At 42.1% G+C, this 17,388-nt stretch overlaps 1 protein-coding gene across 1 annotated transcript in view; it reads right to left on the bottom strand.

Moving 5' to 3' along the window:
• The window catches only part of ccdc71 (coiled-coil domain containing 71), a 31,303-nt gene extending 24,747 nt beyond the window's left edge, over positions 1-6,556 (bottom strand). Inside the window, exon 1 of the mRNA XM_028575579.1 lies at positions 6,293-6,556. The gene's annotated coding sequence lies outside the window, so the exon portion shown is untranslated. The remainder of the gene's footprint in view (positions 1-6,292) is intronic.
• Between the last annotated feature and the right edge of the window lie 10,832 nt (positions 6,557-17,388).

The following is a 17,388-nucleotide window of genomic DNA, read 5'->3' as shown; positions in this document are numbered from 1 at the left end:
GACGTTCGGGGAGCTTTCACAGCAGCGTGGCCGCGGTGTTTCAACGGTGTTATTAGTACAGTTAATCCCACGGCAAGACCACCAGCAGCTAACGTAACGATAGCCTCTCTGAGCTAGAGCTAACGTAACGATAGCCTCTCTGAGCTAGTGCAGTGTTGACGGTGTCGGCACACAACTTCACGAGGGGGAGGGGCTGGAGGCAGCTCCTCTCTGTGCACTGTAAAAAAATGTGTGTATGTATGTGTGTGTGTGTGTGTGTGTGTGTGTGTGTGTGTGTGTGTGTGTGTGTGTGTGTGTGTGTGTATGTATGTATGTATGTATGTATGTATGTATGTATGTATGTATATATATATATATATATATATATATATATATATATATATATATATATATATATATATATGGTATATATATATATATATATATATATATATATATATATATATATATTTATATATATATTTATACTGTTTTACTTATTTAACTGTCTAGTGTGTAATTGTGTGTTGTTCATACTATACAATGTATTATTCAACAAAGACAAACAATAAATCAGAAGACAAAGAGCTTAAAAAAATAATCGAATATCGAATCGCAATCGCAATATTTGGGGGGAAAAATCGCAATTAGATTATTTTCAAAAATCGTTCAGCCCTAGTGCAAATGTACTTAATTTATACCCAGTCCTAGGTCAGGGGTCATGAGGGCCAGAATACAACCAGCATCATCATCAAGAATGAAGATGTGAACATAAAGATTGTGTCATTCACGTGCACATTAAGTAGCCACGTTGGTTTGTTATGGTTTCATAATACATCCATAAATGCTCCAGCAGAGGATGGTTAGTTTAGCCAGCAGTTAAGTTTACAAGAATTTGTCCAAATTAGCTTGTTTGTCAAAATTCACTATTTAGAGTGGAGTAGAGCTGTGTTTGTGTAAACAGCGCTGTGGACGAGAGTGGACTGGCCAGACAGATCAGATTGAAATCTCTAATATTATCTTACCTCCCGCGGCCAACGACAATCCAATGAGCGCCCGCTGGTCTGGCGGATGTCCTCCGGAGGACAAGCCTTAGTTTTTCATACTCCAAGCTTCTTCCCTTGTGAACACCTCCACTCTCTTCACACACTACGGTCCGATCTTCACACTGCCGTTTACCTTTTCCTACTACAACTGAATTCCCACGGTACTTCAGCGAGAGACTAGAGCTAGCCTTCTGTAACGCTATTACTTTACAAGGATCAGACATAATTTGGCCCGTTTCCATATAGTTACATAGTCACTGATATGGTCATAACCACTACAGTGCTATATTACTTATTTTCGCCGCAAAGGCATGACTTGTCCTCCAGAGGACATCCACCAGACCAGCGGGCGCTAGTTGGATTGTTGTCGGCCGCGGGAGGCGAGGAAGCAGAGGCAAGGGTGTCAGACGGGCCTGCTAGCCCGGCTAAGGAAACTACCACAGAGTTCGCCACTGCAAAGACTCCTACTCACCAACGCCAGATCCATGTCACACACAATAGAGGAGCTATAAATACACACGGTACTGCTGCCTGATGATTACCACAGAAGCCTGGCTGAACACATTCCCGAATGGCAGCTAGCAGTTAGCGGGGCAAGCTAGCGGCAAGGTGTCTTGAGTTGAAAACACATCTTGTTGTCAGGTAAGAGCCCTATTCATGTTGCACAGACATTTTAATTGCATTTTCTGTCAGTTAAGAGGCACAAAAGGCACTATTTACCGTTTTAGCAAAGTCAGCTCTGGGCATTAGCTGCAGCAGCTCCGGGTTGCTAGCACCGATTCAGCGTTTTTTTTTGCTATCGACAGTACTCACGTACGTATAGCGATCAAGATTAACGTAAAAAATTACCCGGAGTTCTCCTTAAATGCTGTTCATTGCTTGTTCAATTGTTTTGTTGCTGTCTGTTATTTCTGTGTTCCTTTAATTGTAAAGTGCACGGAGACCATGGTGAATGCTGATTTTACACTTTAAAAGGAATACGCCACCGTTTGTTGAAATAGGGCTTATCACGATCTACCCTGGCTTTAGATAAATGGGCCAACGCATTTTTTGTCTCAGTGCAAGTAATTAGTTTTTTTTTTTGTTGGCTCCTTTTACTCACTACATGCTAACCGGCAAGTTTATCAGTTTTAAAAAGGTGCTTAGGTTACATTAGCATAAAAGCATGCAAACAACGGTATTATTGTGCTCACATGTACTCCCGTAATACTGTATATCATTATTATTGGAGTGCTCACAAATGTTGTCTAACGTGGACCTATGTTTGAGTTACTGTCTCTCAGATTACAGCAGCAAGGAGGCTGAATTTAAAGGTCCCATGACATGGTGCTCTTGGGTGCTTTTATAAATACTTTATTGGTCCCCTAATACTGTATCTTAAAGGGGTGATAGAATGATTATATAGGGTATTTCACACTGTTCCTTATGGTCTCCTAATGGGGTATGTAACATTGGTTGGGTTGAAAATGGCCTGGTTGATATTTTATTGGCCCTTATGCATCCCTGTGTTTTGGCCCTATTTGTAACAAGAGCTTTTATTCCAAATATGGTATGCTCATGAATATTTAGATGAGCTGCGCGCTGATTGGTTGAGCGAATCCACAATACACACACATTAGAGACGCGACAGAATCTCATATTTCAGACACTGCAATGTTTCGTTACCAAATTCACTTCTGAGACTTTTCTATGCGAGAAATCATCTATATAAAGCTCAAATATTGGCCGTTTTACGAAAATTGATGGCTAATTGCAAATTTAGTAAGACGTCGGAGTTCAGCGGCCAGTGCTGCCTGTGTTGCTGCCTCGCCGCCCGGCCTGCCTTCCTTCACAGACCCCGGCCTGCTGTGAGCTCAATTGAGCTCCGTTACGGCTGGCAGCCCACAGCACTCCATACCCGCGCAAAGTCACCGTTTTGTGGACTACCAAACGCCGCTGCCCTGACAGAGCTCCAGGTCCTGCAACTCCCCTCTTCCTGCTAGCTGTCTTATAAAGCTAATAAGGGTGTCCAATTTCAAGTTAATGAATATTTGTGAAGATTAGCTAGGGATTTCGTCAGCTGCGACTGTCCCTTCAATCCTAGCTATGTGTAGCTACAAATCACGGATAGTTAGCTTCATTTTTGACGTAATTCGAGTATATTTACGGTTTGAATTTCGCCACGCCACTTATACAACATCTAGCTAAATGTATTATAAAGCTAACAACGGTGTCCGATTTCAAGTTAATGAATTTTTGTGAATTTCAGAGGAATTCTTATTCTCATTGATAGAGCTACATCCAGCCGCAGGCTCTATCAATGAGACTCGTGGACAAGAGGCGTGTATTTCACCGATTGTTTAAATAACTCAACACATTATAATTACACACATTATAAGATTAACTGGAACCTGTGGTAAGAGATTGCTGGCATAACAAGCTCGCTGACCGCACTCACTCACACACACCTGGCGGCGTTTGGTGGTCCATTAGCCCACAAAACAGTGACTTTGCACGGGTATGGAGTGCTGTGGGCTGCCAGCCATAACCAAGCTCAAAGCAGGCTGGGGTCTGTGAAGGAAGGCAGGCCAGGCGGCAAGCCATCAACACAGGCAGCACCGGCCGCTTAAGTCCGACACACAGTCGGACAAAATCTGCAATTAGACATACATTTTTGTAAAACGGCCCATATTTGAGCTTTACATAGTTGATTTCTCGCTTAAAACGTTTCCGAAGTGAATTTTAGTAATGGAATAGCAGAGATCTTCGTGACCTAGATTCAGAAGACTACCTGATCTCAGGTCAGTTGTGTAGCCTATGTAAATGTTGCGGCGTGACCGTTCTCTTAATACACCCATGGGCGTGACAAAGGTACAGGTTTTGAGATGCTTACGTAAGCAACTAGCTTTGTTGAGATTCGCCCATTTTCAGCGGCAGTTTAAAAATATGAGATTTTCATAGTAAAGGGGTATCAATGGGATTTTGAGCTTATATGCATGTCCTATTTACCCACCGAACTGTCGTTATTCAACTATGACAGTGTAAAATCGGTTTTGTGTCTATCACCCCTTTAAGTCTCTTTCCTGAAATCCAGCCTTGGTGCAGAATTACAGCCACTAGAGCCAGTCTCACAATGAGCTTTCCTTAGTATGTGCCATTTCTGTGTCTGTAGCTACTGAGGAGGAGAGAGGCGTGGGGGAGTGGCCTTGACCAACTGCCACTTTGCTTGCCATGTTGTCTCTCTCTCTCTTTCTTTCTCATGGGCGGGCCAAATTCTCTGGGCGGGGAAAGAAGAGAAAGGGGGGTAACCTTGCGCCTTATGACCTCATAAAGAGTGTTTAACAGTAACCGCAGCCCAGCTGGCGCGCGCATATGTGACGTCATGAAATCGCCGTGACTATTTATACCTGCGCTGGTGGTCGCGACACTAGTCGCAGTCTTCTCCTGAACAGCGGTGGCGCTAATGAGCAAAAGCTACCGACATTGCTCTTTCTACTGACTAGAAGAAGAAGAAAAAGGTAAACAACGGCAGAACTGGCAGCAGCATTGCCGTCAATGCTTCGATTTGATTCAATGACCTACTTTGTCGGATCAAGCCTTTCATTCACCGTAAAAAAGCTCATCTTAACCCAGTAAGTTTACATGAGAGACTTGCAGTCACTGTGAGAGTCCTGGCATTCGGTTGTCGGCGAACTCGTTCAGGCCTCCTGTTTCCGCTTTGTCGCACGCTGCAGATTTAAAAAAAAATAAATAAAAAAAAAGAGCTGTGCCTCGGCTCGCGCGCCATAAATTGGCCGTGCCGGCCGGATATTACATCATTTTGACGTCACAATGTTGCGCGCCACGTTGGACGCGTCTAGTATACAACACATTATAGGAGCAAGATTCCAGATCGGCCCATCTGAGCTTCCATTTTCTCAAAGGCAGAGCCACCATCGCTGTGTCTGGAGCTTTGCGTGATTGTGATTGGTTTAAAGTAATGCAAACAACCCACGGCGTCTTTTTCTCCAATCCTGGAATGTATGTGTGGTGAAGCCAGACCTTACTCCGCAGCTCTGTGGAGGTCTCGCAATACGAGCTCTAATCAGTAGTCACAGTAAGCTTCTTTCAATCTTCTCTGTACTAAACCACCATTTTATTGTCAGGATTGTACATCATTTAATTTAATAAAGAGTTGAAGAAATGGGAAAAGCTCCCCGAGCTAGATAGCTTGCTAACTGACATTTAGCCACAATAACTTCATCCATTTTAGAATCTCTTAAAGGTCAGCTTGATACCAGGCCAACAGGAGGTGCGCTCAGCCTTGCAGCCTTTTTTCCAGTGGCCACTCGTGGTATTGCAGCATATAATCGGCAAAAAGGTTTCTCCCCATAGGCCACCCTTGTAATGGAGACATTTGTAAAACTCATGCCAGGACACTTCGGACTGCAAAGAAGGTTGATTATGACTCAAAAAAAAAAAAAAGATTCCATGGACGTTTTGGATTTGAAAACCTTACCTCGAGTTCCACAATAAAAAAGTCCATAGGCTGAGCAGGAACTTGCGGACGGGGCCAGCGGGAGAGAAACTATTGTGCATATTCAGTGGGCCGCATATCACAAAAGTAAACCCGGAAGCTTAGAAACTTTTTTGCCGTGTGACCCACGCGAGCAACTCCGTTGAACTAAACAGGCGCCATTTTGAGATAGGTATCCCGTTATTATTATACATCCATGGAGATTACAGGTCAACAAAACTAACCGAAAGAGACCGTTTACTTGATTTCTAAGAACAAAGAAACCTATAGCCTACTGGTGTCACTAAATTTATTTTTTTAATTACATAAAATACTAAAATAAACAAACTAGCCAATAAGGGCTAAGCTACAAAAACGTGCGCAAACCTTCGTCGTACTATAGCTCTCGAGCGCCCCCCTAACGAAAGCTTCAACAAGACTCCTTTAATTTGTAGAACACTGCGCTCCAGAACACCTAAACTGTATAGCCAGATACACATTAACGTAACCGCTGCATAAAGCCTCATTTACAACTTTTAGTGGTTTGATGAAAGACGTCGCCATTTTTCACACAGACTTGTAAACTGCCAGCGACAAGCCTTCCTCGCCAAACACTCTCCCAGCAATCTTTCCTCTGTCTGAGCAGCTACTAGTTATAGAGGCACCCACAGACCCTCCAGCCAGCACCGGCATGGCCCCTCAGCTTGCCAGACATTATCCGACGTATTTGCTGAGTCGGAAACGTTAAGGTAACCAACGTGAATGAAAGCGCTCCACAAATAAGCGGAATTACCTTTTAACGGCGCTGTTTCGGCATCCTCCGGTCGCCGCTGTGCCGACGCTTCACAGTAAAATGGCTGCAACAACAGCGGTGTGGATGACAGACCAGGGAAGAGAGGCGGAGGCAGCCGGGGAGAGAGGAGAGGGGGCGGGCTCTGTTAACCCCGCCGAGGGGTGGGGGTGGGGAACGGGCACAAGTGACTGAAAAATATTTTTAGGTTCAACCAGAAAAATCCCTTCTGAAACATAATCCACAATAAATCCCAAGAGAATCTAAACATGTTTTACGGTATTTTACATCACAGTATTAATTTGAACAGTGGCTCTCTCAAGCAAGAAACCTAAGTACGTTATGACGTCACGGCTGGGCGGGGTTTATGCCTATTTTTGTGTTTGTGACTAAAATTCTTCGCTCCAACAACCAACCAGCCATCTTGGTGACTTTACATATTATCAGTAGTGGAATGTAGCCTACTTAACTACATTTCCTGAAGTATTGTACTCAACTACATTTATTTGACAGCATAGTTAGGCTACTAGTTACTCTGCCGATTTTGATTGTTAATACACAATCTAAATCAACCAATACATTATGATTATTTTAGGTTAAACTACCCAGCAGTAGGCCTATATTAGACAATTAAAACCACTTGTAACAGCTGCAACATTAAAGAGATGTGCAAATTAATTAATCGATAATTATAATCCAGTAATATGTTGATGATGCAGAAATGGGCCATTCTGCATAATGAGTAGCCTACTTTTACTTTTGGTACTTGAAGTATATTTTGATGCAAATACTTTTGTACTGTTTACTTAAGTAAAGTGTTGAGTGTAGGACATTTACTTGTAACAAGAGTATTTCTATGCTTAAGGTATTGCTTAAGTTCTACTTGAGTAAAATATCTGAATATTTCTTCCACCACTACTGATTATAGTTGATATATTGGTATAGCTACAATTATTTTTTGTAGCCTACAGCTAGTATAACAAAGCAATTTTCACTCAGATTATATGTTCCTAAGCATAGGCGTAGATTTTTTTTTTTTGGGGGGGGATTCAGGGGATATGTCCCTCCCCAATATTTAGAAGACCTGAAAAAATATGAAAGAAAACCCACTCCCCAAAAGAGGTAACAATAACCATTCAGGGGACTCAAAACATGTATATATCCTTCTTACCTGTGTATATATATATGTTTCCCAATGATTTCAAACACCCCTGTAGTGGACCATCTTAACCTTGAAGCACACGTTCATGGCTTCTGCTGAGGCCCTGTTTACACGAATACGCCCGCGGGTGAAAACGACAAAATATTTTATAAGATGTGCCTTTCGTTTAGACGGCGACGGCATTTTTGGGGCTTAAAAACGCAAAAAAGGGAAACCACCCTCCAGAGTGGAAATCTTAAAAACGCTCCACTGTCGTGTTCCTGGTAAAAACGCACTGTGCAAGTGTGTGTGTGTATGTGTGTGTGTGTGCTGTGTGTGTATGTGTGTGTGTGTGTGTGTGTGTGTGTGTGTGTGTGTGTGTGTGCATTGTTTGGAGCAATAACTCCACCTCCTCGTCTGTCCAGACAAAATTGTCAGCTTTTGTTGTCCGCTTCGCGCTACTAGGGAGAGGAGAGGGAGAGAGGAGGAGGAGGATGAGAAGGAGACAAGTAGAAGGAAGTTTCTACGCAGGCGTGCGGACTTGGTGGACCGCATTTCACACACTTTTGCGCCACGCTCGTCTAAACGCGGAATAAAAAGTGAGAACGCAACGACACTTTTGCGTTTTCTCTTCAGATCGTTTCCGTCTAAACACAGCCTTAGTTGCGGGGGGCACGTTCAATCTCAAATAGTGTTCACTGTTTTGCTATGGTTTCCGGGTGCAACGACATATTTGCTCAGAACGGTGTAAACAGCGTCCAATGAGCTTTGAGATACGTTGTCTCTCAGTTAGTGGGTCTGTCAGAGGTGTTGCTCAATCAAAAGCGACATGTATATAAACTCGTTATAATAAAAAGGCAGTGCACTTGCGCACACAGCAGGGTGTTCAACGCACCACTATTTCATTTTACGGTTTGCTTTTTGAACGTGCCCTAGGTCCACGGTTGTAACGCATAATTGGGCTACTTTTTAAGTCTTTTCGCAGGATGATTTTTGTTCGCGGGTTGGATAAAGTAGACATATTTTGCATGCAAAAAATATGTATAAATATAAAAACCATCATTTAAATAAAACAATGTATTTGTGTATACGCAAATCCTACCAAACTGACTTCAGATCAGTATCTACACAGATGCCAACACACCCAATCAATAATGTCACCCACGTATATACACATAAACACACACACACACACACATGCAGGCATGTCACACTTGGTCACGCTAGGTCAGGTCAGGAGGCTGCCAACATTGTAAGTGCCAGGTAAGGTGCATAGTTTGTTTCGAGAAGTGGAAGCTCTCGTCAGATTGCTTCTAGTCATGCCTGCGTCATCCGCAGACGCTGAACGAAGCTTCAGTGCCTTCAGGAGGCTCAAGAAGTGGCTTCAGTCCACAATAGGACAGGGTCAACTGAACCATGTAGCTTTAAGTCATATTCATAAGGCTAAACTTGACCTTGTGGATCGTAAAAAGATCTGTCAGGAATTCATTGCTTTCAGTGTCAGACGCAAAAAGGTCTTTGGATCATTTTACAATGACAAAGACAGTAACTCCAGTAACGGTCTAACAGTACTTTAAACAGTACTTTGCAATCTCACATTGTTATATTGTTCTACTTTCATGTTAGTTTCAAATATTTCCACAGCATATATTGTAGTTACCGTGTGTGCTTATAATTGTACATGAGTGATACAGCAGGTAGCCATCGGACTGGTTGGTGGTTGGTTGACTTGGCTGTGTTACGGCTACATGAGGCCAAATGTGAGCCAGCTTTGCCCCATTTAATTTGCTGGACGAAACGGCAGCCAGCACCAAAACGGGTTCTGGCCCACTGATGGTTGCCAAATCTGGGCCAGATTATGCGTTGTAGACACTGTTCTATCCTGGCTAAGAGATGACTGCCTGGCATAATGGCAGCCAGCACCAAAACAGGTTCTGGCTTGTTGAGGGTTGCCAAATCTGAACAGGCACATTTAAAAAGGTCATTTCAACAAACGAAAGACAAAGAGGGAGGGAAGAGTAAATCATGTCTACATGTGTGTTGACTACATGTGTGTTTTTCATAATTAATGGTCATATAATAATTAATAATTTTGTAGGTCTAGTTGACAAAAGCAAACTGGTAACATGCTAGTTCCCCAGGAAAATGCTAGCAACAACAATTGCCCACCAATATAGCGGCTAGCTGGCTGGCATCTAATTGGCCACCTCAGGTGCCACCACATTATCTTAAACTTTTTTATCATAGATTTTTTTTATTGCAACATCATCATTTTACAATTCAAATCTGAATACAAGTTGCAAAAAGCGACCTATCCCTCTACCCTCATTCCTTACACTACCCCCATCCCTCCCTTCTTCCTTATTTCCCTAGCTCCTCTCCCCTTTACCAACCACCATGATAATATCTACTGAAGGATATCATTCTTATCTAGTTAGAACATCTTTTAATTTAGATTTCAAATCTGTCCTAATTGAAATTGTATTTGGTAATACATCGTTGACTTGTACTGAAGATAGCTCCAGGTAAGAAATGTCCAAAAAACTCAGAAGCCAGTGAGTAGGCTACTTGAAATATCATGAGGTTTCCAACGGTGGACTACAATCTTTTTGACTGCAGTCAAGCCTGTTAGCCAGACTTTGCAAGGTTTATTTCCGTTAGAGAAAGGTGAGTCATCATTTCAAAGATCTATAGTAGGTTCCATTGGTAGTGGCACCCCTGTTAACTCTGTAAGTGTTCTAAAAACCTTTCCCAAAAATCAAATACTCCTGGATACTCCAAATTGTATCCCAGTCCAATTCTCTTCCCAATTCTGATATTTCCCTATCCCAAGCTTTAATGCCATATGTATGCATATATCTCTGAGAATTAAAATAAATGAATTATATGACAGTAATCATTTAGGAGCATTATGCATCCAGCTCAGAATAGGATGTTCTTTTAAATTGGACCCCCAGGGAACTCCATAGGCTTTCCAGACAGAACTTATTCTAAAGTAAAAGCTTTGTTAATAAATGGTTTCCCCCCAGTTAAAGGTGATTATTGTTCCATAATGGAGATGACGCCATACACTCTTAATGTTTAGCAATTTTCCTGCTGCTCTAATTACTTTAAGCATATAAGTTAGATAAACCTATAAGGAGGAAATCCTTTAATCTTACTGGTGCCATTAATTCTTATTCTTATTATAAGTTTTATCTTCATTCACCCAATAGCTGCTACTTGTCAATACAAATGCCCAGTGATAGAGTTTAAAATTAGGGCATGCCCATCCCCCATCTGATGTTTTGTATTAAAGAGCTGACCATTTTATACTGGGTCGCCTTCCATTCCGAATACATAATCTTAGTAAAGTATCTTGTTTTTGTCACTACCTATTAGAGGTGCTAGAGGCATCATTGAAGTAACAAAATGTATATATATGTTTTATAATATGTTCATTTTAACGACTGATATACGAACTAAGACATAATATCATTCCATTTAATATCTTCATCTATTTTAGAGTCATTTGTTTTAGCTATAGATGATAAGGAAGTACTTTAAAACCCAATAAAGGACCTTATTTGAAACATTAATCTGGGGAGGGAGGGCAACCTTATTTTTGTCTATATTAATTAGCACCAGTGTTGATTTCAATTCGGTTAATCTTGTATCAAATTGCTCCAGTGTTTTCAGGATACAGGAAACAGTTTTCTGAACATCTTTCATACAAATTAATGTGTCATCCGCTTAAAGTGAAATTGAATGTGATGTCCCACCTATTGAAATAGGAGATATCTGAGGGATTCTAATAATTGTGCCAGCGGTTCTAAGGATAAATTTAAATTCAAAGGAGACAAGGGTCCCCCTGTCTCGTTCCACGTTTTATGTCAAATATGTCAGAGAAGCCTTCTCCCACATACATACTTGTAGGATTAGCATACAGTGTTTGAATCATATTGATAAATGTATCTCCAAATAAAGCCGGTTTGATGGGGGCTAATTATTTTCCCAACCACTATCTAAAGTCTACTGGCTAAAACCTTGGAAAAAATCTTGAGGTCAGCATTAATCAGTGATAATGGCAGATGGTTAGCATATTCTAATGGGTCCTTTTCTAGGCTTAGGAATAACTGTGATCAGAGCTGTATTTAGATCACTGTGTAACACACCAACATCAGTAGCATAATTAATTGTTTCCAACCATATTGGTCCAATGATATCCCAAACTATCACGTAGAGTAGGTATGCCATCTATACCTGGTGTACGGCCCTTATTACATTATCCTAAACTTGATTGTCTATGTGCCTAACTAACTAAACTTGAGATGCAGCAATATTACAATGGTATGGTGCACTGTGATTAGAAGGTCTATTTATTTATTAGATAAACATTTTAAACATAGGCCTTTAATAATTAAAGTAGATAAGCATAGAGGAAAACATTTTCCTTAAAACTTGGCATTTTCAGCCTGTAACGCTGCTCAGAGGTTCCGGTTAATGTGACTCGAGCCAACTGGAGTTTAAAATTAACTCAAAGAAAGCAGAAAGGGGGACATCCGGCGGAACTTTCGGCGGCACCGGAACTGTCCCGTAAATGAACTGTCGTTGATATAGACTAGCCAGACTGTAAATGAAAAATGATTGGAAGGTGCTAAACTGGCTAACACATCTTGGGTTTATAAATATATGACTACATACTATATATTATATGTGTACTGGACACAAAGATGAAACTGATGTATGTTTTCTAATGTGACTCTGTAGAGGAAAAAGAACAGGAGGCTTTACCACCTCATTGTGTAGTCTCGCTTTACCAGACCCTCCTCCAAAGCGTGCTGAAGGAGGTTCTAGCTACTCCACATAGCATTCGTGGAATGGGAGGAAAACGTGCTTTGGTTTAATGCCATTTCTTTAAATCATGGGCGGCGCTAAACTCCGCACAGAGCAGCTGCAAAATAGTCGTGCCAGAGAAAACTCAGATTGGACAGATAGTCTAGCTAGGTGTCTGTATTTGCCCTGCAGAGATCTGAGGAGCAGTCAACAATAATTAATACAGCAAATTTAAAATTCCAACACAAAGAAAGCGGAAGGAAACGGAAAATACATGCATCCGGCTGAATTTCCTGCGCCACCGGAGCAATCCTGGAAGTGGAACGTCAAGGATATAGACTACTCATTGTGAGAAACTTTACAAGAAGATAAAGTTGTGCACAAAACTCCCACTATTTAGGCTTTGTGTGAGGTAACAGGTCTGTAACCTCTAGTATCTGTTGAGTCCGATTTTTTTTTTTTTTTTTTTTACTGTAGAGGACACCAAACAGTGTGTGAACAAAGCTACATCCCTTTCAGTCGACAAAAGTTGAAAGTACAACTGAAGGCCCCAGTTTGCTTCAAACTAAGTGGTTGGCTGCTTATCTAACAGTGTCTGAAATTATCTCCGAATCCAACAATCACATCCACTTTGCGCAGTGATCGGCCAAGTGTGTGTGGGTGTGAAAGTAAGCAAGGTTTAAAATTATCTCTCAAGCTCTCTATTTTCACTGCTAACTCTATTACTTCCATCACTTTTCATGTGAACAAGTGAATGCAACAACAGCAGATACATTTCTTCAAGGAGAGACTGTCTGAAAGTGTGCTATGATATTCATGATTTAAAGACTAAAGACACACAAAAGGACAGAGTTATTGGGAGAGAGGCATCTGCTGCGAGGCAGTGGGATGCAGCCAGGACAAGGCTATGACAGCAGACTTTTCATCCCACTTTGTGGACATACTGAACGGAAGAAAACAAGCTGACTTCCGTAGAACTAGCTAAGACCGAACGGAAGAAAACAAGCTGACTTCCGTAGAACTAGCTAAGACCAGCATAAAGTTTAACCCTACACTTTTGTCAACATACCCTATTTGTTTTCACTGGCGTTCTTCAGACAACTATTTGTGTCACTTTTCATGTGAACAACCGAGCACAACACGATGACTGCCTTCAAGGAGAGACCAAACGTGAGTCATTATCCTGATTTGACTGATTCATTGCATCTCGCCCATCTAGAAGTTAGAAAAAGCTTTGCCTTTATTGGTCAGACAACACTTTGTACAAACTACTCTGTTTAAAGCATATTAAGACCTTTAAATAGCTAACCAAGCCCTTAATTTGTGTGTATATGGTCATACAATGACTCCACCTGCCAATCAGCGTCCAACGACCAACTAGGTGATGAACCCTCACCGATCTGTCCGGCAACCACCAATCAGCCGGTGAGCTCCACGGAAGAAATCGAAACAAGACAGACTGTGTGTATTCCTTGGCGTGTTCCAGGCAAACCAAATCACCCAAAATGTTTAACACTAGAAATATATCTCTCTGGGCTTTTCGAAATTTCCAAACGTTGTGGACAAAGCCAGTGAATGTACATAGTTGTGCTTTCAGTTGAGTAGGCGGTCCTACTCAGCATGTGCACTCTGAGCTATCAGATCTCAATGCTTTCTTGCTGGGGGAGTCACACCTGTACTTAGAGCTGTCTACTTATTAACGGATCACCCAAGACCCTGTTAATGCCAGGTCTGAACAGGGCCAGCCAGTGTGGAGTTTCCTGCGGGACATCACTAAACACAGGGAACAATCCCCTCACAATGTGGAGACACATCAACTGGCTAATGGCCTGTATGTTTTTTTTACTACAGGTGCGATAAGTCCACTTTCACACCCCTCACCCACCCAAACGCCAAATAACCACCTACTCCCCCTGCTACCCCCTCACCCCTCCTGAACGACCCCCTACCTGCACTCAGGATGTGTCAGCTCTTCCAGAGGCAGATGATCAGGAAGGCCCTCAGCCCAGACGGCGTGTCTCCCTCCTGCCTAAAAGTCTGTGCTAACCAGCTGTCCCCGATCTTCACACAGATGTTTAACAGATCACTGGGGCTGTGTAAAGTCCCCTCCTGCTTCAAACACTCCAAAAGCATCATAGTCAACATGGGACAGCAATACATCCTGCAACACTGTGCAAACATCCTGTTCACCTGTCAGCGTATCACACACTAAAGGCAGTAGGTGAGGCAAGGGAAAATCACAATAATATATATTAGGTTGAGGCTATTTGCACCCCTGGTACAATTAGCAGTGTATGCTATTCGTACCCTGGTGCAATTAGAAGTGCTATTCATACCCTGGTGCAATTAGAAATGAATGCTATTCGTACCCCGCCGGTGCACACAGCAATGTGTTCTATAAATACCCCATCTGGTACAAATATCAATGTACCTTGGCATATATTTACACACAGTTATCCATACTACTCATGTATTACACCTTTTTGGAATATTATCGCCCTGACATTCTTACCCTAACCATAACCAACCCAACCAGAGCAGGCATATTCATGAGTCTTCCCCTACCACCCTGCAAAAAAAATGTTGCATTAAATGTTGTCAGTTTGAACCAAACCAAAAACTAATTTGCGGGCCCCGACTTGCGCAATTGCATGCTAATTATCTAATCCAAAATGAAAAAACTACTCGACCTCCAGACTCCCAGACCAGAGTTCAGTGTTGTAACCACTCACCTAACAGTTCTTACAGAATGTTGTATAACTGTTTACCACTTGGTGTCTTCAAGCCGCGGTTGCTAGGTAACCATACTGTATACAAAAAATAGGTACTAACCTATGGTACTAACTAACAAACTAACGGTTATATGCTTTCACTGAAGACAGAAAGTGCAACTGTAGTATCCATTTTCCGCTAGAAATTCAATTGTTATAAACTTTAGAGACAAAACTTTCCTAATATGCCAGTTTCTGCGGTCATGGAAGATGAACTTCCGCCATGATTTCGGTGTACGCGAGCAACAATTTTTTGTTGTTACGTCACAGGGTGTGAATAGCTCAGCTGTGTGGCCGAGGCTATTCGTACCAGGGGAGCAAATAGACACTCCGTATATATAATTAAAGCTGCAAGCAGCGTTGGACGGGCCCTCGCTCCTCTGCGCGCGTCGGGGTTAGTGGCGGACGGCGCTCCTTGCGACCGTGCATTTGTGCGGCACTCAGACACTGCAAATCGTCACCAATGATAATGAAACTCCCTGCTGAGTTCATTGATACCTCACACAAGACTCTACGACATACAGTTTATTTGCTGTGAAAGGGGGCACGGCTAAAGCATAGGGGGCGGGCCGAACCATGACCAAGGAAAACTCTGTTGAGTTCAATGATACCTCACAGAATAGTGTACAAGAAACGGGTGATTAGTTATTACAGTAAAGGGGGCATGGCTTAAGCATAGGGGGCGGGGTAAAACATCACCAATTAAAAAGGAACTCTTTGCTGAGTTCAAGGATACCTCACACAATAGTCTACATTAAAAGGGTCACTAGTTATAAAATGGGGTGTAGCTAAAGCATAGGGGGTGGGTCAAACCATCACCAATGAAGAAGAAACTCTCTGCTGAGTTCAATGACACCTCACACAAGACTCTACCTTAAACGGTTTAAATGTTATGAAAGGGGGCGTGGCCTGAGTAAGTGGTTGTGGTTAAAGTATAGTGGGTGGCTCATTGACATATATAAAATGGTTGGTCCGTTGCTCTGGACGGAGACCAGTGAAGGATATTAGAAGCTCTTTTCCAGTGATGGCTGAGCGTTACTGAGCAGCCTGCAACTGAGAGAGACAAAGCAAATGTGACGTGAGCAACGTGTCTGAAAGTTGTAAGTCTTCTGGTAGCTGTGCCAAGAGAAATCTCAATCATTCCCAATCTTGCAGAGACGGAGAGCGTAGGTATATGTAAGGAGATAGCACAGGCTAATTATTGCTAACTAACATGCTAGTTAACATTAGTAATTAATCTTAAACAGCTAATGTAAATCCAAACTGCCTGCGAGCTTCTCCTGTACTATACGGTAATTCCTCTACTATGCGACAGTAAGTCGCGTGGTTATGACACAATCGTTAGCCTATTTTTACAAAAACGTCTGCTACGGAGCCATAACGTGAGGTACCAGGTAATGGAGCCTTTTATACATTGTCGCGTTTCTTTAGAAATAAACAATGGACAAATAGAGTCTTTAAACGCTTCAGATGTAAAGTTATTCGCTGTCAAAGTGATGTGAAAATGAATGGCAGTCAATGGAATGCTAACGGGAGGTGATCGCTTTGTAGCATCAAAATGGCGGCATAGGAGGTTTGAGTTCTGAAGCGAAGCTTACACCCTTTGGGGCGGCTCAGTATCACATGTAGACCACACATTATAAGTTTCATGTAAATCGGATGTCATATAAGGCGCATTTACTGTTGCCAGCGGGAGGCGCTATGACCAAAGGTCAATTTTGGCCTGTAGATGTCCTCAGGCCTGGACCTTTGTCAATCATGAGAAATTTCAGGCAGATATGACAATGTACACTAGAGTTACAACAACTTCTTTGTCAAATTCCTTGTATGTGTACCTTGCCAATAAAGGTGTGATTGTGATTCTGAACCCAGGCTGTGCCTTCTCACCCACAGAGGCTATGGTAATAAAATTAAGGAGGAAGTTAAGCTAAGGCCAATCAAATATGAGCAAGCTCAACATTCTCAGTAGATTCATTTGTAATGGGACATTTTGAACAGCATGATTCTGTGCAGTTTGCTGTGCAGTGATTTACCATCTGGTAAGTCTTCAAACTCGAGGATGATGAATAACTTAAACTGGACCTCCTGGTATTTCGTCTTCACACCTTTAGCTGAAGCTACACCTCGACACCAACACAGCTCCTTGCGTTTCTTTAATGATGGGCTGTTTTTAGTCTGGCCTGGGCACATGTTCACGCCAGCAGGTCATTTACATGTTCAGCTCTGTAAGAACAGTTGTTTTCGCTTGTTGTTTTTGTTGCTCAAGTCGCATGTTTTATCATTGTGCAGGGGAAATGATTACAGCAAGAAAAAACATGTCAATGTTCATAAGGGCACTTGGCTATTGTTTTAAGACATATTAAAAGAAATGT

This window comes from Perca flavescens, chromosome 4, assembly GCF_004354835.1.
Source record: "Perca flavescens isolate YP-PL-M2 chromosome 4, PFLA_1.0, whole genome shotgun sequence".
In the NCBI taxonomy this organism is placed as follows: domain Eukaryota; kingdom Metazoa; phylum Chordata; class Actinopteri; order Perciformes; family Percidae; genus Perca; species Perca flavescens.
Note: the sequence above shows the minus strand (reverse complement) of the source record. Positions and strands in the feature narration are given on the sequence as shown.